Source organism: Varanus komodoensis, unplaced genomic scaffold (genome assembly GCF_004798865.1).
Source record: "Varanus komodoensis strain SLA01 unplaced genomic scaffold, ASM479886v1 scaffold11, whole genome shotgun sequence".
Lineage (NCBI taxonomy): Eukaryota > Metazoa > Chordata > Lepidosauria > Squamata > Varanidae > Varanus > Varanus komodoensis.
Genome location: NW_025335317.1, coordinates 21,743,449 through 21,770,421, shown reverse-complemented (window position 1 = coordinate 21,770,421; position 26,973 = coordinate 21,743,449).

Below are 26,973 nucleotides of genomic sequence, written 5' to 3'. Positions count from 1 at the left end.
AACTATGGACATTTTTGGCAAAGTTCCATCACATGAAAGTGATATAAGCAGTTTGCTTGCCTGTAATTGATGTTCTTCGAGCGGCCATCTGTGCATTCACACATATGGGTGCTGCACCTGCGCAGTGCCTAGGCTGGAAGATTAGAAAGTTAATGATTTTTGGCGGGAAAACTCCGCTCCCCTCCTGCTACATAGTATAAATAGAGCGGAGTGTCCACCATTTTACTCAGTCTTGAAGACAAAATGTTTGCCCCCTTAAGGCTGAAGATGATATCACAGTAATCATCATCGGTACCCTAACATTTAAGCATGGTGTCAATGAAGAACATTTCCACTCACTGACACCGAGTGGGGCCAGCGAGTGGGTTGTGTGAATGCACAGATGGCCACTCGAAGAACATCAGTTACAGGTAAGCAACCTGCTTTTCTTCGTCGTGGCCCCTGTGCATCACACATATGGGTGATTAGCAAGCTTACCAGACTCGGAGAAGGAAGGTGTCGTCAACGAAGAATAGCAGAGAGAACTGCTCTACCAAAGGAGTAATCTTGTCTGGCATGTATATCAACCCGATAATGCTTGGTGAAAGTGCTCGGAGAAGCCCAGGTTGCAGCTCTGCAGATATCTTGGATCGGAACTCCTGCCGCAAAGGCTGATGAAGCTGCTACTGCTCCCATAGAATGACCCCTTGGGAACGCAGGTAAGTCCATCTTTGCTAACTGATATGCCAAAACGATAGTCTGGACGATCCATTTAGACAGTCTTTGAGCTGTGACTGGAGAGCCTTTATCATGATCAGAATATTTCACGAAGAGTCTATTAGAAGTCCTGAAGGATTCTGTGCAAGATCTGTAAAAGGCCAAGCAGTGTTGAACATCGAGAGTGTGAAGAGATCATTCAATCGGATTCGATGGTGATGGAAAGAACACAGGCAAGACAATCTCCTGATTCATATGAAACGGTGTGGCCACCTTGGGTAAGAACGTTGAATCCATTCGAAGAACAACCTTTTCTTTGTGAAAATTCAAATACGGTGGATCTATCTGAAGAGCACAAAGTTCACTAGCTCTTCGTGCTGATGTGACAGCTACAAGGAAGGCAGTCTTCCACGATAATAAGCATAAATCAACAGTCGCCAAGGGTTCAAATGGGGGCTCTCGTAAGCACTTGGAGTACCACGGAAAGACTCCACGTTGGCATGACAGGATGAATGGACGGATGAAGGTTCTGCAGTCCCTTAATAAAACACCGAACCATAGGTTGGGAAAAAACAGATGAGCCCTGTACATTGCCACGGTAATGTGAAACGGCAGCAGCATAAACCTTTATAGATGATGGTTTAAGTCCCGAATGGTGCAACTCGAAGAGAAATTGTAAAATGTTCTCAATAGAGGCCAGTCCCGGAGAAAATGAATGGCACTCAGCAAAAGATGAGAATCTTCTCCATTTTGCCAAGATCGACGTGTTGACGACCTTAGAGAAGATTCAAGAATTGCTTGGATATCCGGATCCAAGCCTGTCGTTCCCAGACTCCCAGCGGGTCCGAGGAAGGGCTCGGTTGCACAGTCCATTGAGCTGGGTGTTCCAGCACTCAAGATGTTGTTGGAACCGATTCAGTAATGAGACTTATTGAATGTGCCAGGCTGTCAGTTTCAACGAAGTCAAGTCCGGGTGTCGAATCGCTCCATTGTGTTGCGTTAACAGATGAGGAATTGTTGGGAGCTGAAGAAATAGACCCCTGGAGAGCCAAAGGAGAGTGGTGAACTAGGGTTGCCTCGGCCACCATGGAGTTATTAATATCCTCGTAGCGTTGTCTTGAACTATCTTCGATACAACCCTCATCAAAAGCAGAATGGAGGGAAAGAATAGAAAGTCATGTTGTTCCAAGGGATCATAAGGGCATCTCCTGTAGATCCCAGTCTGATACCTGCTCTTGAACGAAACAGTTCGCATACCCTGTTCTCTTGGGTACCGAACAAGTCCATGTCCGGGTATCCCCATAGATGGAAAAACTGCTCGCAATGCCGTCGGTCCAACTCCCACTCGTGGGTCATTGACATTTGTCTGCTCAGCGTATCTGCATCTACATTGTTGGTTCCTGCAAGGTGAACCGCCAGTAGTATAATGTCCTTTGCGATACACCAATCCCAAATTTCCATCTATAGCCGAGCCAGAGCAGGTGACTTTGTTCCGCCCTGCTTGTTGATGTAAAAAACAGCGGCAATGTTGTCTGATGCAATTTGGACAACTTGACGTTGGAGGACAGTGTCGAAAGATTTGAGAGCGTTGAAAATCTCCAAGAGTTCGAGGAAGTTGATATGCTTCTTCGCTTCTTGTCAGTTCCAAGCCCCTTGGATCCAAAGGCCTGCACATGCCGCACCCCACCCGATGAGAGACGCATCAGTGTACAAGGTTACTGTTGGTTGAGGTGGTGGGAATGGGACGCTGATAGACAGATTGTCTGGAACAGTCCACCATGTCATGGTACACAGGATTGACAGCGGAATCCGGATTAACTTGCTGGGTGGTTCCCGCTGTGGGTGAAATGACTTGTTGAAAAACAACTGTAGGGACCGAAGTCAGAGTCTGGTGTATGGAACGATGGCAACTGCGGGCAGCCATATGCCCCAAAAGTCTCTAGATGGTGACAGCCTGTACTGTTCTGTCGTGTCGAATCCGATGGATATGCATGCAAAGAGTGTCTTGATGGTTTGGAGGAAGAAATGCCCTCTCTAGAGTAGAGTCGATACATGCTCTGATGAAATCGATGACCTGCGTAGGAACAAGGGATGATTTCTCATGGTTAATGCAAAGTCCAAGATCGTCAAGCAAAGCACAAGTTTCGTGTACAGCCGACAGAAGACTATCTCGAGTCTGGGACACAATTGGCCAATCATCCTAGTATGGCTATATTTGTATACCCTGAAGTCACAGGTATGCACACACCGGAGCCATACACTTTGTGAAGACTCTCGGAGCGGTAGCAAGGCCAAATGGCAGGACATTGAATTCGAATATATCAGATCCGACAGTGAAACATAGAAAGCGTCTGTGAGAAGGATGAACTGAGATATGGAAATATGCATCGTTCAAGTCCAGTGAGGTGAACCAGTCCTCTCTCTCAGCAGCAGAAGGATATTTTGTAAAGTGGTCATCCGAAACTTTTTAGGTTTGATGTACCTGTTAACGTCTTGCAAGTCCAGGGTAGGGCGAAGACCACCGTCCCATTTAGGGACTGTAAAATATTTGGAATAGAATCTGTGCAACCCTTCAGAACGAGAAAGTTGTTGAATCGCTCCTTTACAAAGTAGCTGATAGACTTCGTCACATAGTACCGAAGAGCAGGGTGTAAATCGGATCGGGTTCGACGGAGGAACGATGTCGAATTCTATCTTTTATCCGAGCTGCAAGATGGACAACACTCACCTATCAAATGTAATGGACTCCCAAATGGGGAGTCGACTTTGGAGCCAGCCCCCAAAAGGGAGAGGGGAAGGTGGGGAGTGGAGAGATGGAATGGTCTGCCCAGACTGTCAATGTTGATGCTTCTCAGTATCGAAACACCAACGGCCCTGTGAGAAGCGTTGTTGAGGCTGTTGCCGTCTATGTTGTTGCCTCTGCTGGTACTGCTGGCGAGGTTGGTACTGTGGACGGCCGGAGGGTCAGGACCATGACCACTTCTATTTTTGCTGTGGAAGCTCCATGCGGCACGCTGTCATGCGTGATTCATGGATCGACTTAAGCTTATGGTCGGTCTTCACATGAAACAGTCCAGTACCATCAAATGGCATCTCTTCTATCCTTCTCTTCATTTCCTTGGGGAAATTACAATTCCTTAGCCACGCATGCCGCCGAAGAGAAATGCACTGACCAAGGCCCTAGAATCAGTGTCCACATGATGCCTTGCAGTGAAGAGTTGTTGAATGGCCACTTGCATTGCCTCCTTTATAATCACTCTGGCCAGGTCCGCTTGGTGATCCGGAAGGGAAGCAGTGACATTCTCCAGCTTCTGCATTATGAAGTACTGGTAACGCGACAGTGTCACTTCATAATTCAATATGTGGAGGCTGAGTCCAGAGGCCCACAGACCCAGCGTGCAAGCATGTCGATCTTTCTCCCTTCCTCATTGCAAGGGGCTGTATGACCCCTCAACTCCCTGCCCTGGAAGGACTCAACCACCACTGAGTTCGGTTTTGCGTGACATAGTAGGAAGGGTATGTCTTCCTCCCGAACCAGGTACATGGCTTCGTATCGACGAGACGTAGCCTGTGGTTGAGCTGGTTGGTCCCAGGGCTGGACCATCGCTTGGCGGAGCGTGGTGATGAGCAGCAAGGCTATGGCTGCAGACTGCTCGCCCTGGACTATGTCGTAAAATCTATCAGTGCTGGGACCGGAGTGATGGTGGGCCTTGATCTCCAGCGACCAAACCAGGTGAGAGATGAGCTCTGCGAAGGTCACATGGGGCTCATCCGGGGACCCAGGGCCCTGGAAAGTAATGGCCACATTGGGAGATGCGGAGTCCACTTCCGACTCATCTTCCTGACAGCGGTAATGCTCACTGGAAGAAGAGGACTCCGGACATGTTGGGCGCCTCCTTTCTGCATGCCCTGACATGGATGGCGCCTCCCTTGGGACCGGTGGTGACTGATGGTCCTGTGGGTAGTAGCCAAACGAGTGGTATTCACCCCAACCTGTGAAACCACCGTATCCCGGCATTGGCCAGTCATCGGCTGGACAGTCAGCAGAACGGCTTCGACGTCTAGGTGGCAATGGAGAGTTTGCAGGAAACATGGCCGTAGGCACTGGGGTTGAAGAACCTTCCCACGGAGGGAAGTCTCTGATCTCTCCATCTGAGATACTCCCTAAGCGGTGCCTCTGGTTGTTGAGGGGACGTGCTCTCAGGCCGAACAAGTTGCCTGGGGGATCCCGGCAGAGTCACCTGCATTGCTGACTGCAGGGCCAGTCCCGAGGAAGTTGGTACCGTAGCAGCGGTCGGTACCAAGAACCCCAATGAACCCAAACTCCGGTGTTTGGGGTGGCCGGGTTTTTTGCTCTTACGAGCCTGCTTGTCTGTCTTGTCCTTCCTCGACTTTTTGTGCCCAGAGGATTTATCAGATCCGGCTTACGCTTCTCCCGTTGCTTGGTCGGGGGACAAGGTAGCTGTTGGGCCTCCACTGAAGTGGCGCCTTCGTCCGAAGGATGCTGTGAAGGTGCAGCAGAGGCCGAGGCAGGGCGCTTCAAGGGCATGGCTGAGGCAGAGCGCTGAGGAGGCACGGTTGAAGAGGAGTCAGGCTTTAAGACCAACTGGTCTGATTGCATCAAGGCCTGGTCCCAGACTAGCTTGCAGAGATGGTTCTCCCTATTTTTTCTGGCCTGCTTTGTGAAAGCCAAGCAATGGCCACACTTATCGGTTCTATGCCCCTTACCGAGGCAGAGGAGGCATAGATAGTGCGGTTCCGCTGGGGACGCACTGGATACATTTGCAAAATGCCGCTCACTGCACCATCGCGAAAAGGAAGAAAAGAGGACAGTGCAGAGGGTAAAGTATAATATTTTTGTTTTAGTTTTTTTTTTTTTAGAAAGAAAGAAAGATTTAAACGGATAAGAGAAAAAACTTGGAATACAACAAGATATAACAAGATAAGTTTACAAGAACTGTAGAACGAACAAGAAGCACGAGGCAGAATCTAAGCAAGAGACGAACAAGCATGAGGCGAATGGCGGTTGCAAAGACTGAGTAAAATGACAGACACTCCGCTCTATTTATACTATGTAGGAGGAGGAGAGCGGAGTTTTCCTGCCAAAAACTGTTAGCTTTCCAATCTTCTGGCCTAGGCACTGCAGAAGCGCAGCACCCATATGTGTGATGCACAGAGGCCACGACGAAGAAACCAAGATTACTGATTTTTACTGTTCCATTCACATTCTCATTTCCATTTTCACAGAACTATGAAGAACACATTTTTCCATAGTTTTCCAGTCCTTTCACATAATCACATAAATACAATAAATACATACTTCAGCCTGCATTCATAGGCATTAAAATGATTTACTGAACATTTATTCAATAGTTTTGGAAAGAGATACAGCAGATCCTTGACCATTTAGTTGATCTTCATAACATAGTATTTCTATAATTCACGTCCGTTTGTTTCCATTTGTTTTTTTGTTTTGGCCTTTGGTCACTTCAGAAAGGCCAGATTTCTTCACATAATGAGCAGTAGTACTCACATTTTCTCCTCCCCCACTCCCTCAAAAGACAAAGTACATAGTACTTGCAGAAGGGGGAAAATTTACTATCAGACGCATAAGATGATTTCCAGCATATGAATACAAGGAAGTACTTAAAAGTGAAGCCTTACCTTCATTTGATAAGCCACCCATGGGTAATTGCCATTGATAATTACCTCCTAAGCTCGGAGAATGTGGCCTAATTAGTGCACCTCTCCAAGATATCTCCTGGAAGGGGGTCTTCTTCAGTACTGCTAAAAGTGGCATGGGACTGGATGGGAAACCTAAAAAGTGCTCTAGAAGTTTAGGTTAGCACTGGGGCTGGGGTTCCAGCAAATGTTCTGAATATCCAGACTTCTGGGACTATTTAAATTACTCTATAATCTCCAACCTTTTTGTTATTGATCCTAGTCCAGCTCTAGGTATGAGCAACTAGTTGTCTTGGTAACAATATCCATCCTCTTTCAGATACAACCATTGATTTCAAAGTTTCCGGTTAACTAATATAAAGTTCATCCCCAAAATCTGAAATGGACGAGAACAACTGTGCTCTGGAAAGGGGAAGTGAGTTATGAAGGCTGGGAGGAGTTATATATTATTAGAAGAATATTCTAATTGCCTGTTTTCCTTACAGAAATATTGCAGAGAAAATACCAACAGGTGGGTGAGTTTAGAAAGAGAAACATGAGCCACTACTTTACATGGCTTGGAAATGCATAATAAAACACAAAAGCATCCATTCGGGGACAAAAAAACAAAACCCAAACAAGAACTGATTAGAGTATAATTACAATTAGTCTCCTTGGTAGCTGTGGAATAGAGCAGTGCTATGGCCACTAGACAGTGCCTAGATGGCCACAAGCAAACACTCTGACTTTGCTTGTGTGACACACATACATGGAGGTATGTGTGACACACATACATGGAGTGTGACACACATACATGGATAACCTTTCTTTCTCTGCTGCAAAGCCCACACTGGAAGATTACACTGGCTGCCTCCCCAGTGTTGTGAAAGTGATCTTGTGTATTCAGGGGGCAAGGAGGGGAGGGGAGCAGTGCTGCCAAGCTAGGATGGATGTATTCTGATGCCTTTTTAGGAATTTTTTACACATTTATTCTGCATGCTGTGGCCCTTTTCATACTGCTTTTATATATGTTTCAATTGGTTTTAATGTGTTTTACTTTGTTAATATGTTTTATGTATTGTAAGCCACCTAGGAAGGCCTTGGCAATTATAGGCGGCCTATAAATCCATGTATAAATGAATAAATAAAAGGTGCCTCAGCTTCCTCCTCTCCTGCCCTGAAATCTGGAACTGGGTAGCTAAAACAGGCAGTTTCTGTGCTCTGAGGAGTGTGAAGAGTGCTCTGAATTCAAAGAGTTGAGGGCATCCCCACTGGATAAGCCATACTCCTCTAGCACGAAATCTCTTTCCTTCTCTCTCTCACATACAATTCACATGAAAACCACTGAATGGGAATACTAGGTCAGAATTTTATCTGTCTGATTTCTTATGTATACATATGAAAAATAAAAATCTGATCTGACAAAATAGTATCATCTCCAAATAAAGTTGAATCATACATTTGAGAGTGTATACGATCTTGCTATCTGGCTGCATTTTTTATGGTTGCTCACTTAATAGCTGTTGCTGAAGAATTGCAATTATTTCTTACTAACTTTGCCTTTACTTATAAATTTTATCACCATTACATTGTAGCACTGAAAGCATAATTGGATAAGTTCATAGAGGCCACAGCAGTCTCCAGGCCTGGTTTACTGATGAGTTTTCACCTTATGAGATGTACATTAGAGTACATTACTGTATTTTAAGCAGCAGCATCATAATCTTAGTATATCCTTACTGATTCCTTTGTCCAACATATTTAAAAAAGCTGTTCATCATTAAAAGCATTAGAGCTAGTTCAGTCTGAGAATTATTATGTGCTGCATACAATTTTCTTAATGGTGACTCCTAACTTTTATGAGCAACCTGTACCATGGCATTTCTGTGTCAACAATTACTCAATGGACCTATAATACACTTGTTCCTACACTTGTAGTCTTAGATGAAGCAGGCTGGCAAGCAGTGCTATTAAGGATTGAGCTTCATCGAAGCCTACTAGACCTTATGATGGTGATGATGATAGAATGGAACTTTTTCATCCTAACTTTCAATAAGGATGATTAGGACACCCTAGTCAGACCTCATCTAGAACACTGAGTCCAGTTATGGGCACCAAGATTTAAGAAAGATGCAGAGAAATTAGAAAGGGTCCAGAAGATGGCAACAAAAATGAACCAGGTTTTGGAAACACTGCCCTATGAGGAGAGAATGGACATGTTCAGCCTTGAGAAGAGAAGACTGAGGGGGGACATGATATCCCTCTATAAGTACCTCAAAGGCTATCTCTACTTGCTGACACTAGAGTGTAGGACCCAGTGGCCTTCATGGCCCCTTCCAACTCTACTATTCTATGCTTCCATGATTCTATGACACATAACACATAAATAAACCATGGACAATTTTTGCTGCAACAGGCAAAAACAACAGCAACAAAATGGCTCACCACATAAGACAGCTTATACTAACTTGGCACTTTCCAGATGAACTATAATTCCAGCATCCCCTCGTCCAACCATGGCTGGCTAGGGAATAATGGCAGTTGTAGTTCAATACCCAGTTGGGGAAAACTGACATAAGATATGGCAGTCAATTTTCATTAACATAATGGCATTGGCCAGGGAACCAATTTCACATTGATTAGTTTGCAAGAACTCCTAGCACGGACCTTTCCATGTGTAGCATTCATACAAAGCACTATTCAGTAGTACTGAATCTCAGTGAAGCCTCCTGTAAACTTGGAGTAAGGCCTAAAACAACCTCAACAATCAATATGACTACCCGTTACTGGGAAGATCAGTAATGAAAAAGCTATATATCAGGAAAATGTGTCTATTGTTACTGACTTGTAGTTTTAGAATTTAAGGCACATGGCTGGCTGGGAGTTGTAGGCCTTTTTTCCATCTAAAAATGTATAAGCCTTCTCCCTTAATGTACTAAATACTGTACATGCACCTGTGAATGCAGGCAAGATGGACTTGAAACTTCTGATACCAGATAATCAGTCAGTTATACAACTCACTAAACATTCTGTTATTGAATTGTCAATTGAAATTGTCAAAATGCTACATATGAATGTTTTCACCTGAATTAAATTTATATATTCAGTTGATACCAATTACATGGAAGTCTTACCGCCTTCCAGTCTGTTTCCCTTTAAAGAAAAATTGTCCAATTTTCAAATTGTCAAAGAAGCTGTGATTTCATATGAAACTAAGCAGCAAACCATAATGAAACATATTATCTTTGGAAGTTAGTAGCTTCCTAATATACAGATATGATGGAATAGTTTCTCTGCTGTGGCCCAAGAGGGACAGTTTGTCAAGAGAAGGAGCTAGTTGACTGGAGTAGTTGACAGATTTTTTTTTCTCTATACATGCACATGGTCATGCCCTAATTAGCACTTTTTGAACCATCACCTGATTCTCACTTCTTGAACCAATACGCACCCTTTCGTGTTTTCACTTCTCCTAATTGGTGCAAATGATTAATAAAAATGCATTCCAAACTGTACATATTGGTGAAAACAATGTATAAGAATGCACTGTAGCAGTGAACATTGCAAAAGCACACACATTTTCATGGTGAGTTTCAAAAACCCACAAAGTGATACAGAAATGTGAACTTAAGAGTGGAAAAAAGAGAAAATGAGAAAGACAGACATTGACAGATATGTTCATACCTAACCTAGCTTCCTTATCATAGATAAAAGTTTACTGTCTCTCAGTTCTCTGTTGCGATATTTCACAGTCAAAATAAATATTAAAGATAACAACACTGTAAACTTAAAGCTGTCATGAGACCATGAAGAGAAATAACTACAGGGAACAGAATGTTCCAGTGGTTTATTTCTGGTTGTTTCTGACATATTTTCTATACTATTAAAACTCTTGGGATGTCAAAATGGTTATATGAAGATCTCAAGAGTGACCTAAAATCTAGCACTGGATTTTTCCTCACATCTCTCACAGTATATATGAGCGATGTAAGGAAAAAGAGACAGGGATGACTAGGCAGATAGCATGCAACCATCCCAGACTTTGCTCTCATTCAACTGAAAATTTTGGTATGGGAAATAACACTCCAGGCTCCATGTAGGCCAAAGTAATTCTCATACACAAATGTTCCAAACGGAAATAGTTGCTATCAGAGAATATCTTCTTTGTTCGTGGGCTAGTTTTAAATACATTGGCATTGTTTTTAGCATATGAAGTGGGGCTTTTCTTCATGAAGTCTTGAGTGCCATTAATAGCCTTGCCACTTTTTGGCAGAAAGGAGGGAGATAAAATCAATACATATATGAGCAGCATGAACAGTGCTATAAACACAAACATCTTTAAGTGCAAAAATTAAAGGTAACATTGCACATTTTCTTCCCCACTGCCACTAATCCATTACCCCTTTTGGTCTACCTATCAAGACCAAAACTTATTACCTCATAGAATATAATATGATATGTTTTGTAAGGCTATTCCTGCACCAGTAACATTATAAACATTTCTCTTCTTAATCAACTTTATATTCAAACAGAAACACCTTTTGAAGATTGGAAAAAAGGTACATACTGCTGCCTTGAGATTTACTTATGTTCAACTATCAGGGTTTTTTTTTTTACCAAAAGCAAGTTACACATTTGAGTGTGATTGATAAAGTTTTCATCATCAATAACATAGCTTTCCTTCCACCTCACTGATAAGTACTGATTGTATTTGGTGAAAGGTAAAGCAATAAGACGTTCAAATCATGAAGAATTCACATCATAATTACAGTTTCACATACGTAATTGCAAGTGGCTATTCTCTAGTTGAACATGGATCCCCAAAGAAGTATTTTTGAAAATATTCCAAGTAGTTCAGTTTCTTCAGTCTCCAAGACACACATGGCTGTTTTCCAAACATTTTCCAAATGGCAGACAGAAAATAACATAGGTAGACGTATCCATGGATTTTTGTATAGGTCATATCATGTCACATGTCTCAAAGCCTCTGCACTACCTAAAGAGGATTTGGGAGTGGATTTTTTTGTGTTCTTATTAGGAGATTTTCATGATTCCTACAAAAAAAAAATTCGGCATGAAATCTTAAATGAATATTGACTGTCTCAATGTGAAGATTGTCCAATATTCATGCAATCACATCACCATATTGCAGCTGCAGAATGCAGGGGAAGGAAATGTATCCAGTGTTTATCCAACTAATTCTTCATTTGATGAGCATTTGCCATTCAGATGCTCCTCCCAATTTTACCAGTTGCTTATCATGGAGATTGCTTTTAAAGTTGGTCCTCTCAATCCCCTTTTCCACTGGGCAGGCAAGGACAAATACTTAACTAATATTTTATTACTGTAACAGAAAACAAGCTGTCTTTGAAGAATAAATGAGGGATATTGCAGAAACAAATAACAAAAGAAATAAGTATAGTTAAAATTCTAAGTAGTCAAGCCATGTGGGAAGCGCGGACTTAATGGCAAGAAGTTGATTTTAAACTGCATGTCTTTTCTCCTTCCCAAACTCAGTTTACTAACACCCCACCTTTAAAGCGATCACTGCCTTGATGTGCTAAAGGGACTTGCATACATGATGAAGCTATGAGCTATGCCATGCAGGGGCACCCAAGATGGGCAGGACATACCAGAGAGCTGACAAAAGTGATCCACTGGAGAAGGAAATGGCAACCCGCTCCAGTATCCTTGCCCTGAAAACCCCATGGACAACTTTAAAGCAGGTAGTTCTGTTTTGTTTGCTTTAGGTGTGGTCATTTAGAATGCCTGATCATTCTTGGTACACCTTCTTTAACTGGCATTCGAACCTGGGAATAGTTATACCTGTCATAACTTCCTCCTCATTAACAAGTTCACTGCTGCTTCCCATGGTACCCAAGTGAGTTGATGCTTTCTGGCTTATCTGAGTCAACTGGCCTTCACATCCATCCTCTGCATCTGATGCAACTCTTTTCCCACATCCCTCGAAAGCTCTTTTGCAGAAGCAATGGGCCCAATCCCTACAGCTGCCTTGGGCAATACCAGCTTTACAGTCTTTTTAATTTTTTAAATCTACTTACTAATAGGACTACAACATTAAGTATTTAATTTTGGCTAAAAACCTCAGGATTGGTTAGATCATGATCCTAATTATATTGGGTACTACCCTTGAATTATTTTATCTACATGAACAAAAACTATACCAGCATCTTTGCTTGTACTAATGATAAGTCAGTTTTAAGGGATTAACACTTTGCTTATTATATTACCATAAGGTAGAATAACAACTCTGATATATCTCTGGTAGTCTTTTCCTTTGGATAGTCTGTTACTTGGAGTATAGCTTTAGCTGCAATAAGCATGTATCTGAAGCTTGGTAGTAGAAAGCAAAAGGCCCCAGGTTTAGTCCTTCCAGACATTACTGGGGAAGACTGCAGGAGAGCTGTTAAATTGAGCCAGATGAGCCACTAAGAGGCTTTGGTATAAGGTGGCTTCCTTTGGTCTCACATATATTGCAAGATACAACAAAATTTAGATGATACTTTAAACTCTGGATGGCTGAGCTCCAAAAATTCTGGCAATTGGAGGGTAAATCTGGACAGTTAGAAGGGCAAATGCAGTGTTACAACTTTCTGGAATGGGGCATTTCTACTTGCTCTAGATAGATGGACTTCGGAAGATATGTGTTCTTCCCACTGTAATGATTTTTAAATGGTGGGAAATGCATGACAGACAAAGGAAGGACTTTACAAAGTATATAGGTACTGTGCAAGGTTAGCCACCACGGTGCAAGTATCAGTAACAGCAAAACTGGATATCTGCAATGTACTCTAAATTGGGATGTCTTAGAGGTTGCTCCAGAAGCTGCAGCTGATACAGAATGTGTTTGTCCAACTGTGTGCAGCTCCTTTGCTGAAGCATATGCACTGGCTATCCAATGCTGCTGGGCCAGGCTTGAGGTTCTTGTACTAGTCTATGAAGCCCTGAACCACTTGGAACCATCCTGCCACTTACTGAAGTTTTCCATCGAAGAACTTGCAGTGATCCCACATGGGTGAGGGATCAACTTGCAAACTACCAGGATTAGGACTTTTAGTGTGGTGTCTCCCACCCAATGGAACAGCCTTCCAGCTGAAATCATACATGCACTGACATTACATTGTTTTCTCTTTTTACTGAAGACCTGTCTTCTAAAATACATGTCTCTAATATCCTTTTTTAAATAAGAATTTAATTTGGATTTTTATTCTGTTCAATGGTATTGTGTACCATTCCAATTTATTTTGATCTGAAGCAGTCTCTATGTTTTATAATAAGGATACAAAGTTAAACTGAGGAATTTACCACAAAATGGAGAGATGACCACTAACTTTGTCTAAATGAAGGTTACACAAGAACAAGGTCACATTGAGAGTAAGGCTATCTATAGCAACTAGTGCTGCCAGCTAAATACTACTTCCTGTATCAGAGGCTTCTGAATACCAGTTGCTGGGGAACATGAGCAGAAGGGTACTATTGCATTCATGTGCAATTGTGGGGTTCCCATAGACAGTTGGCCAGCCCCGGTAAAAACAAAATGCTCAACTAGGCAGGCCTTTGTTCTGATCCAGCATGAATCAAAGTACTCGAATGCTTGTTTGCTGTTTTTCTGCACATACAAAATTGAAAACTGTTCTCTGCAAAATCTGTCGCTAGGTAACTAACATTTCAAGTGCCGTTGGAGATGTTATAATAAATGAAGAAGCTGCTGCAGGGGGAGCTTTGGTGGCAGGAATTAAAGGATGTTGATGTTTCTGAATTATGAAATTAGTTATTATCCTTAGTTCTTCAAAGGAGACTTTCTTTCTAAATCTGCCACAAATTTCCTTGCTTCAGGAGGGCTACTTGCCAGTGGGAGTATAGAGAAGGACAGCATTATGATTAAGTAATTCATCTATTAGCAACCCTGTAGCAGACATTCCTGCTGTAGACTATAGCCTAGATTCAAAGAATTACTTCAATGCCAGAGATATCCAATTTCCTCCTGACTGCATCTTCCTGTGCTGCATTCAATACTCCTCTGGGGGTTCCCTGTCTGAGGACAGTTTTCAGAATGCTTGAAGGGATACAACTGGGACAAAACCCACCCACATGAACAGATGGAAGTACTTCTGCTCACTCCATTGGACATTAAAATCCTTTAAAGAAAATATTATCCCGGCAGAACAAACTCTAACTTATATGTATCAATTTCTGATACATATATATTGCTAATAAAATAAAATCCCTAGCCATATACATATTAAAATCACATTTAAAATAAAATATGAAACAATTTCCAATTACAAAGCAAGATAAAGAACAGTAAGATGGAGCAGTATCACTAATTTAAGTAGAATCCAGGGAATTTAAGTAGAATCCTGTGTGAACAAGTGTGTTTTCAAGAGACATGTGAAGCATGGCACATTTTTGACCTCCTGAACTGCACAGGGTGCTGCAACCAAGAAGCCCCACTACTGAGGTATTACAATGTAATAGCATGACCCTCAGAATGGCCTCCTCCAATGATCTTATAGATTGGCTGGGCATATATAAGAGAAGGCAGCTTGCTAGATATTCTGGTCTCAATTTGCTTAGTACTTGAGCATGGCTTAGTAGCCAACAGACATCTAGTGTACTTCTTTGAACAGAGCAGTGATATGAGCACAGCTGGGCATCCGATATGGGCACTCTGGGCCACCAATGTTCCTGATCTAAGTGACAGAGTTGGAACCTGGGCATCCTCATACCAAATACTTACCCCCTTCCACCCCAGCAGGCATAGAATCCCATCCAGTACAGGCAAATAGTCTGATTCGCAGACCTGGGAACTGCCAGCCTTACTGGAGACTGCCACCTTACCCCAAATCTCCTGATGACAGGTCTCATTGGCTTCATATAGATGTTGAATAACCTTGGAGACAAGATGGCACCCTGTTATAATCCACAGTTTAGCTGCCTTGAGGCTGAGGTGCAGCTATCCAATGCTACTTTTTGGAACTGACCACGCCCGCTGACTCAAATCACTATAGAATAGTGCCTCCAACATCCAACTCATGGAAGTGGTCCAGTAGGACACTATGATCAACAGTATCAAATACCACTAAGAACTCAAGAAGTAAATTAAGGGCTATACATTGCCATCCCCTCCTGAAGGACATCCACTAGAGGTTGATTTTATCCCCAAACTAGGCAGGAATCCAGATTGAAATGCATCCACATAATCAGTTTCATTCAGGAACACCTGCAGATGTGACACTACCACTATCTGAAGCTCCTTACTCTGGACTAGGTTATATACACACACATTTTGTCTACAAAGCAAACCATAAAAAGAAAAGAAAAACCTATATGAATCTAAACAAATCAATTTCAAGAGTTGTATATTTCTGACCAGTCGATAGTTTTCATATATATCCAGGGAAGGGTCTTTTAGGAATGATGACTACTTTCTTTCCTTCAAGAACGTAGTCATCACCACAATGTTGCATTTACAGTCCATCCAGATGCTCTTGGCTAGCTTGAATAATTCAGGAAGAACAAGGATCAGGACAGCATGTGGTGCATCATAAAGATGCAAACATCTTCTCCATACCCTTAAGCTCCAAAAGCTGACTGATCACAGTAAACAGGCCAAGAAGATGCACTGGACATTTCAACAGACACTGCATCAATAGTGGTGTTAAAGTTAGCATGAAGGTATGCATTTTTATCCTCCAAGTGCCTTGAAAACTCATCATAGTGGGTCTCTGAGGGTTTTAGTATTGTGTTCGCTGGGTTAGATAAAAACACAAGCCACTTGGAAAAGCTCAGCTGGTTGACTACTCAAGGATGCAATTCCTACAGCTACACAGTAGGCTGTTATTTATCACAACACATCTTATGCCTTCTCAATCATCTTCATGACAAATCTCATGCCACTTACACTCCAGCTATCTTCTGACCTGTATCATTGTTTGGAACTGCTCAGTAACCCAGAGAGCTTTCCAAGTTGAACAATGCTACAGAAAGCACTCAGGCGCTCAGGAACAGCCTGCCGTACTTCATCATTCCATAGTGTAACAAAAGCCTGGCTTGTCAAAAATCCCCACAGACCATCCAGAAATCCCTCAGATTCCATAGTTCTCTGGGAAGAGATCATCTTAAGACCTTACCACTATGAGGAAGGACTGACACAGTGAGATCAAACTTCATCAGGAAGTGGTCTAACTGAAATAATGGGATGATTTACTCTTTACCCCATTCCCCACACAATATCCAAATACTCCCTTCATATCTACATGCAAAACCTATATCAAGGGTATGACCGAACCTATATGTTGGGCAGAGACAAACTGAGACAGCCCCCATAATTAGCAGCAGCAGCATCTACAGTCTCAATTTTTGCAAGACAAAATAGAAAACAGCAGATCATTAATAGATACAATTATACTAGAATTACCATAAGGATCACCAGTACCATTAACATATATTACAAATACAGTATCTATGTAGACATGCATGTGCATGTTTTTTTATACTGCATATGGTTGGGTTTAAACTTCAGCCTTTGTCAGAGTAGTTAAAAAGAGTTCAATTAGAGAATACTTTTCTCATCAGTCCCATCTTAGCACAGACAACTTGTGATACAGTCACTACACTGAATATCTTGCAAGTGTAGGAAGCTGATCAAATGGCTATTTTAGCAAAGGTGGGTTCCCTGCACATGTAAACAGTCTTGCTAGATGATACAATGGGCATTCCTAATGAACTGAGTTTTCAAAATGAGGTAGGGTGATAAACCTGGAATATATGGTATATGTTGGTGCTGATGGTGGAGGTAGCTGAAATCAATGAGTGCAGCTGCTGGAGGTAGTTTGTTTTATTTACTTATTTATTTAGAATATTTTTATTTTCAATTGTCTCAGGACGGCTTACTATAAATGTAATAAGTAACTTGAGTGCCACTGATTTCCATTGTCTATCCTAGCAGGGCAAAGTCTGGGTTCAACCTTTATGTTTCCTAATGAACATCACTGATATGCTAGGTGTGTTCAGGAAAACTTTAACAAATGTCATAAAACTGGAACTGATTAAAGGACAAGTTCAGGACAGAATGCAGAAATAGTAATTTCTCACTTTTCACATATAACAGCAATATCCTCCCATCCACAACTATCAGTTAAAAAAGGCATATTTCAAGCCAGGACTTTTCACAACATTACTGCAAGGGTCATAAAAAGAAACTATTCCTGTTCCTCTGTAGAGTAGAGTAAATTGTAAAGGCTTGTCAGCATGAAAACAGGAACAGATTTCTTATTCTTTCTGATATTTGAAACTTGAATGTGAGTCAAAAGAAAATGTGCTATAGCTGAGATCATATACAGGATGAAAGTGTTTGCCTAATAAATTGAAGGTAAATTGACAATACTTCTCAAGCTATAACAACAAAACAGAAGACTAACATTCAGCTGGATTTCTATTCTTCTAGACCACAGTCCAATATTAGCTTTCAGGCCATAGTCAGCCAGAAAACAAACTGACTGATTTTCACTGAGCCAACATTTGTGTAGAGACGGCATCCTTGGGAAGAACCAACGAAGAGAAATACAAGATTTGTGTGTGTGCCATTTCTCCATATTTCTTTCTTTCATAATTTCTCGTTTATTTTCCAGATTTCTATCTCTGAAGCACAAACAGCAACTAAAAGCCTGATGAATCAATTGAATCAAAATGAATCGATTTTTGGGATACATGTAGCAGACAACTCAAATATAACAGCAAATTATGTAGCAAAGTGGTTAAACCAGGCCATTTTTAACAACACTGAATATATTTAGTAAAAAGCATCAAACCTACTATGCTCCTAGCTCTCCCCTGTCCCCCGCCATATCTAAATGTTTTGGGGAAATGTTTTAAAGTTTATACTATGCTTATAAATGCATATTCTTTACATTATTAAACACTTACGGTAATAGCATACTTGTCAGTCTTCCCAACTCCCTGCAGGGCACTGTTTACTGAAATTCATATATAAAATATATGTAGTATGCACCAAATATACAAAATATATTTAGTATGGGTATAAGTATGCCAAATATGTATTTGTAAACCAAAAGGCACCATTTTGGTCATAAAAATTCTGGACAAAATAAAATAGCAGTCCATGTCTGGGCAGTCAGCTTGTACATTTCCACCTTTTTCAATTAATTTCTAATCTATAGCAAACCATGGCAATTTCTCAATGCACTGCACTGGAAGGCGATGGCTTGCAATCCTGGTTTTTAGGACAAATCCAGTTTGGTAGTCTGGGAACAACAGGAAGAGGAGGAAAAGAAAGAGGAAAGGAGACCTGTTTGCCTGGCATCAAATCAGGTTTTAGAATTACTTGTGAACTTTCCCGACTGATAACTCATACTGGTCTTATTAAAAGACTTGAAGTTTTCTTTTCATTTCATGTTTTTAATCACCAAAGAAGCTCTTAGTCTGCAAATTTAGTACATCCTTCTAAACTTGACACAGCTCAGGCTGCAACAACTAAAAAGAGATAAAACATGGTGTGTATGTTGTTATAAGTGAAGTGATGGGCTTTTGACTGTAATTTTGGGAGCTTACAATATTATGCAGTAATTCCATATGCAGTAATTTCATATCACCATTCACTCTACATTATTAAAATATAGTTTTGCTGGCAAATAGCTCTTGTTCTTTCATCCCTAGATCTCACAGGTCAGCAGCAGAGCTTTGTCAGTGCTAATGCTGGGTGTGACAGCTCCAGTATAGGTGGAGAACTGAACCTGTCACCAAGCTGAGCTGGGTATGCATTAGTACTATGTTCCTGACAGATAGCAGCTGTAATATGGCACATAATTCCCAGTGAAGGCACAGGACTGCATGTATTACAGTCGTTATTTGTTTTTCGGTGCCAGGCGAAGACCTTTTTATTTAAGCAGCATTTTAAATGTTAATATTATTGAATTTTATCTGGCCAGGGTGGCTTATTTTATATTGTATGTATTTTATTTTTATGTTTATATTTTTAATTATAATTATTTAACTGATTGTTGTAAGCCGCCCCAAGGCTTCAGCGAATGGGGTGGCATAAAAATGTTTAAATAAATAAATAAATAAATTACCTGTATGAAGACAAATCATATACAGGTGCCAAACAAAAAAACCAGTTTTCCCACCAAAATCCTACTTATGTTAGTTCTTGATTTAGTAGTAGCAGGGCTTTTTTTGTCATAGAATGCACCGGAACGGCATTCTGGCACCATTTTTTGGCAGATTTTTCCATGTGATTGTGAATCGCCCTGTCGGGCGTAGCAGGTCGGCAGCAAAAGCATTAAAATAGTGCCTGCGGGCTGCATGTGTGTCTGCGCTGCTTGTGAGGGCGCTGCTCAGCTCGGGACGCTGCTCAGCTTGGGATCGGTCATGTGGTCGCACACTGAGTGCTTACTGCCGGCGGCGACCATTATGTTTATGTGTGTGTAGAGTGACTGGCTAAGCACAAAAGTTCTTTATTTCAAAAAAAGTTGGTGAATTGAAAATCTTTTTTAGTGTAAAAGTGTGACCCCAAGAGGTGAGTTCCGGCACCTTTTTTTTTTTTTTTTTACAAAAAAAGCACTGAGTACTAGTATCATTGATATTTACATTTTAAGCCTAGGAAGTGTTATCACATATGCTACCAACTGCAGCTATCATGAAGGTAAGTCGCTCTGTCTCTCACACATTTCTTGATCAAAAAATGTCTAAACCTAAAGGAATGCTAAATAATATTTCAAAAAGGCAGAAGTGACTGAAAACCAGAAATATAAATCTTACCTATACCGAAAGTTATCAATTTATGCTAAATCACAGTGAAGAACACCACTCATTGTGCAGTGAACTGTATACACACAAATTTAAGAACTGTAGATGTTTAGAGGTTAGATTATCTCTGAGGATCTCCCCATGGTTCTATTAGAGCCAAGCCTTAAACATCCTATCCCACACCTCACAACAGGAAACGGCTTTCAAAGAAACAAGATTGGTCCATTTACCTCAGTTTTGACTACACTCACTGGCAGTGGTCCTCCAGGTTTTCAGTTATAGGACTTTCCCAGCTGTACCTGAAGATGCTGAAGATTGAATATAGGGCTTTTTGGATGCAAAGCATGATCTATAACTGAATTATGGCCTTCCTCCATGGAGAAAGTAAGCAATGCACTGTTATTTGCATATTCAGTCTCCAGGATCAGCCACAAATCTTTAACCATGTTGAAAAGGCTGGGAGAAAGAACTTACAGGCTAGAAGTTTGATCTCAGTTAAATCAGGACTGATTAGCCCCACTGTGCCTCCTGTGAATAGCATTCAAACTATACCTTCGGGTGAAAAATTAACTCTTGTAATTCTATGATTCTACTGAGTAATTATATGACCAGCCTATTTAAGCAGGACAGTAATCAACAGACTAAACTACATGCAGGCCAACAAGTATGAAAATCAGGCTCTTGGAGACCTTGAATAAAATTGCACATTGGGCAGCTTTCAATGGAAAAGCTCATCTCTGGTAATGGCACTGCAGTTTGCGGATCAGGCATATTCACAATCCACCTGCCCCCATTGCTACTGCACACCATAAAAATATGCATTACTACCATCATGAATCAGAAATTTGCAGCAGATTGTGGCAGGGCTGAGAAACAGTCTCTATGTGAGTGAGGTACTTTTATCAGAAATAAAATCCAGAAGAGACATTGCTTACCAGCGACAAGATTCTAAATCAGATGGAGACTGCAACATATAAATGAATTATGTACCGGCACATATCAATAGGAAAAAGCTGCTCTCGTTACACATCCTTAAATACCCCTAAAATAAATATCCTACCCCTGAAATTAAAAAAAAAACAACCCTCATTGCAGTATACAGAATATATGCAGAAGCCATCGCACCTCATTTGGCATTACTGAGTTTCTGGAAAATTGTAGACCTAGCTGCAAATGTCCAAGGTGACATGAGTCCCGCTTTTTTGACAGCACCCTCCTGTGAAAACATAGCAAAACACTCCTAGAGGAATTGCAGAAACAACTTGCAATGTAGTATGAAGTCACAAAGCAAATGATTTCTATCAGGCATTTCTGAACTTTGCTTCCTGAAGATGGATAGTTCTTTGTATCCTAATCTCTAGACCTATGACTGTACCATTTGGTGACATGGGACTCGTCCTTATACCAAGTCATATTACAGCTTCATTCCATGACTGCCAGTTTGGATGCCACTTTTCTGGTAGCAAGGTGGGATACGAATCAAGCAAACACACATGGACTGGCAGTGGGTCCCTGGGGTTCCAGAGAAAATTTACCCACCCTTGCCTGGAAAAAGGGGAAATGGTACCTGGGACCTTTTCCACTCAGAGAAAGTACTCCACCCTATCCATGAACCACAGCCTCTCCACAAACATTTAAGTGGTTGCAAGTACCATTTAAGGCAACGCAAATCTTATTCTCAGTTCATTTAGAAACACAGCAAGCCAGAAGGGGCCTCCCGGACCATCTAGTCTGACCTCCAGCACCAGCCGGCTCTGCTCTCGACATGCCCACCATGTGCACGTCCAGCCTATCTTTGAACACTGCTCAGATCTTCTGGGTCAAGGGAGAAATGGTCTCTTCTGACCAGAAATGGTCTCACCATTACCTCTTTAAAGCAGCATGGGACCACTCCCTTTCTCAACAAGTTGAATAATTGGAACACTCATCCATTTTTAACGGATATTAAGTTCTGAAAGTTGACTTGCAGGCCAACTGAAAGTACAGGGGAGCTCATTCTCAAGCAAATATGACTAGTACTGTGAGTTTAATATGTCTAAATTACAACCACATCTTCAATGTTCTTATTCCAAGGCTTCTCAAACATGACCTTACTGAGGCTCCCTAGAGAGAGAGAGAAAAAAACTTGAAGTTTTAACAAGATTACAGATAACAAATTGAACTAAGACCATATGTCAACCCTTACTCTCATGCCAGATTTAAGGATGGCAAATAAAAGAAAAATGAAGCATGGCCTTAAAGTCTGTGTGTGTGTGTGCGCGCGCGCGTGCGCACACACACACACACATATGCATGGCCTTTTGACTTTACTCTCTCTCTCTCTCTCTTGAACCAACCAATACGGTGAAAAATGAGGGATGTGGCAACATGTTAGCAACAATAATTTGCCAGAAGGAGCAATATAATTTTAAGGAAGGCAATATATTCTGGATCATTCATAAGTCTGAATGGTACCTAAATGCCACAAGCTATACTGCAGAGGGCAACACAAAACCCACATATTTTATGTGTCTTCCCCTTCCTCTTCCACAGTCCCTACCCTGCCAACAAAATGGCTTTTGTTGTACTGCACAATTGTCAAAAATAACTGGCAGCAACCCACTTTGGACATTTAGCTTATTTTCATGTAAATTCGTTCTTTTAAAGAATCCATAGCAGTTTGCTGCCAAATGGCAAACTAGATTTTGTTTGTTTTGTTTGGTTTGCTAAGCTGCTGAATTTTGACAATGCCATACCAATAGGACTGCAGTTTGCCAGAGGGAGAAGGAGAGTAATTGGAAAGTGGCACAAAATGGAAAGTTTCCCATCCCTGCTGTATTGTCAGGCTTGTGGGGCCTTCCCCAACTTTGTAGTACAAACCATCTGGAGAGCACAACTCCAAGGATTCCTGACAGTTGGCCACAGTGGCTGAGATTGTTAGAAGTTTAAATCAAAAACATTGGTGAGAAGTACTAGATTAGCATATTCTAGATTAGTACTTGACAGAGGGCCAACAAGCGATATGGAGAAACTGTGTGTATGCTAAACATATGTTTGCCACATTCACATAAAACACCAGGAATTTACACACACACAAAGGGTACATGGAAGAAACAAACTTGCATCAAACATGCTTTACTTCACTATGATCCATAGTTTTAAGCCATGTTCTCTCTATCCTGCTCACTTATAATACAAGAAAAAGTCTGCGGAGAAACTGCTTGGAAGAACAGTGCAATACAATCAACCAAGGTGAAAGAAGACCTCCAATACAGTGTAAACAGTAAGCTACTCACCTCTATTTACTATGTGATCAAGATCCTTAATGTACACAAGATTGCTTTGAGCACCTGGTTTGGCCTAGCATTTCCAAGATAGCAGGAGCAGAAGAATTGTGTATCACCTTTTTATTCTGTGCTTCATTGGCCTAACGGTGAAATATTGTACACAAGAAGTCTTTGCAACAGTTATTCAGAATCTTGATGTTATGGACATGACCCTTTTTAGAAGGTAAATATATGTTCCTGAAATTTATTTATTTAGTTTCTTAGCCAAAAAGGCTCCCACAGCACCATCTACATACGAATATAATCAATACAAACAATACAAACAAGACAGCACCTTCCTACAGACTTACGGTCTAAAATGGCATTTCACAAGAAGTGACAGGGAGGGAAGGGAAAAGAGAAAACCAAGTGGTCTTTCAACAGGCTGGTAGAATGACCTTGCATCCCATCCCGTTGCATCTGCCTCTGCCAGACTCTCAGTATTAATGAATATTTATATCAGCCATAAACAACGTGCATGAATTAATACTGCCCAGGAGCCCATACATGTTGCTCCCTACTAAAGGGGATCCGCTGGCTGTTTTCTTTTTTCTTCTTTAGCCCCAACAATCCAGGAGCCTTAGATGGCCCAGGAACATAACTCATAACAGATGGGTCAGAACTAATGGAGGGCCTCTCCTGCCATGATCCTTTCCATACACTCTGCTCCTTGTCTAAGGCCCTCCATGTAGCTCCCCTGAAGGAGGCATAGAGGGAGAAAGCCTTCTCAGTGTCTGTTCCCCAATTATGGAATGAATTCCTTAGCGAGGCCCACCTGGCACTGGCATGGTTATCTTTGTTGTACCACCATCTATTTCCAAGCATACATTTTGATAATGTCTCAAGGTATTGTGTGAGTGGGTGGGCATGGGCAGCAACACATGGACTGTCTGTTTCTAAGTTTGTATTTAATTGATTTGTATATCACACATATATTTTATATTTTAAATACACACACTCTCTCTCTCTCTTATTTATTTTATTGGAAGCAGTCCTGAGACATTCTGTAGGCGGCAGGATAGAAAAGCTTTTAATAAATGAATAAATAAAGTTTAAAGGTTTTCAATATTTATAATTGTCAAGAGAGCTTTGGGTATTGGGTGCTCTAAAAATGCAGTAAAGGAAAATAAATAAATGAAGGTATACTCAAGGCACAGAAGAGGCAGCATGAAGTTTTCACATGTATAAAAATAAATCTGCCTTGCAATCATACTGAAAAGGGTCATTGCACAGGTGCATCATATAATAAAGATATGATTCTCAACTGAGTGAGAATTAAGTCAGTGTTTCAGTGCAGGGGAGATCAGTGTAGATATGCCAGATATAAATGTTGGAGAACATCAGGGCAATGTGAAAGATGTGAGAATTGTTTTTCATGCCATTTGGGGGGGGGGGAGGATGTCATTTATTTGTTTTAATCATATCCTACCTGAGATTAAAAAGTAGGTCTCTCTTTTTATAAACCTTTCTTTCTATGTTTCTCTTAGAAAGTGTTTATTATTTATATCAGGTTCTTCCCCCAAATTGTGCAGGGAAATACAAACCATGCTGTACTTTGCTACAGTACACTAATTTTCAAGGTTTTATAAAACCAACTGTTCAATCCTTCTCAAGACAAGTCTAGCGACAAAGGGAAAATCCAAGACCCCAAAGGAAAGTTGCTAAAAATGTTTTTCTAGAGGTAAAAAACAGAGAGAGAGCACTAGATGTCTTTCAGACATCTCCAGTTGTACATCTCTCTCCTTTTCTTGCTCTCCTTCTCTCTCTAAGCTGTCAGAGTTATATGTGGCCCACAGAGAATAACACTATAAAGCGAAAACTCCAATGTCAATATGAAGGCAAAAATCAATGCAAAGGACTTGTAAATGAATTCCCACAACTGAGTGATGTGTGTGCTAAACTTTTTTGGACAACACTATGGTTATGCTATATGAATTCATCTTGTAACCCTCTTAAGATGTGCATTTCATTATTCCCCTACATAAAATGAGAGTTTTATTTCATTATTTCTGAACATGGGTAAGACTACTTTGCTACTTTGAAGTATATCTTGCCTTTCCTGGTAATAAAAGGATCTGGGGTGGGGTGGAGGACTTAAACACATTCTATGTAGGATGATGCATGAAGCAGGATTAATGGTGCTTGCTTATGTAAGAATTCTAACAGGAAAGCACATCAGTTGATGGAGAATAGTGGATAACAACAATGTCAAGGGACAAGCAAAATAAAGAACTAATTTTAAGGCTACTTTGTTATTCTGAATCACAACATGATTTTTCTCAGTAATGGACAATGCAATGATCTCAGGATCATCTGCATGGCAGCACTATTAGCACTTAATAAAGTAAAAGAAAGAAAGAAAAGAAACAGGGTAACTGGAAGATAATCAATAATTTGTCCTGTACAATTCCTTTTCATATATCACCCAAGCTGCATGCTTACAAAAAGCTACATAATTGCCTGCTTAGGATGTACACAGGCCTCCTGGTCTAAATTTCTCATGGCTTCTGCCACTGGAGAGGCAAGGTAAAGCTAAGGATCATGCCAGTCTGGAAAGGAGCAAACATTGCAACAAAGAGGGAAGGAGGGGGCAAGGAGCACATGACCCCAGAACCGGTCATCCATTTACAAAACTAAAAAAACATTTATGTCCACACTGGAAATTGTTGATGTTTTTTGTACTCATCCCAGATGTTAAAAATTTTATTCTGCTTTCATATTTTCCCTTGTTTTAATAATGCTGATGAAGAAGGATGTATGCTTGATATTATCTCAATGTGATTGCCACATTGTCACCGAATGTCTGGACTTATCTCAGGACCATATAGTATTTCCAGTGAAGGAGCATATAATATTTTTGCTGTGGAGATTATGAGAATGAGTCTTCTTGATGCAAGCCCATCACTACAACAGTTCAACATTACATTTGAAGATTTAAGCTACACCTGCTAAAATAAACTATCCTAAATTCACAGTGTATCACGCAATATGATGTTCAACTCATTTCTGAAGTAACATGAAAATCCCCTGTGATTATGAGAAATTTACATACAGAAGACAAGCTAGCTATGAAACTGACTAATTTATATCCATATAATTCATATAATCCATAACTGACTAATTTATATCCATATAATTCATATAATCCATAACTGACTAATTTATATCCATATAATCCATATAATTCAAAGATCTACCAAAAAAGGAAAGAGTGAAAGGGAAGCTATGGGTGCCAAAGGTCTCTCATGTGGTATAAAACTTGTAATTGTAGTACAAAGATAGCCAATGAGAGCTGAACTTTTGGAAAAAGCATGTCAGCTATGGTCTGGTGAAAATGATGGCTTTATTACTTACTGTATAGGGATACAGTATTTTTTACATTATGTTTTACTATGCTATTGTATTTTACAGTTTTTCTTTGAGAATGCTTAGCTTGTTTTGGCTTCTAAGCAGTACAATAATGCAATCAATTAATAAAATAACAAAGTCCCTAAAGAACTAATTATGTCAACTACTAAACATT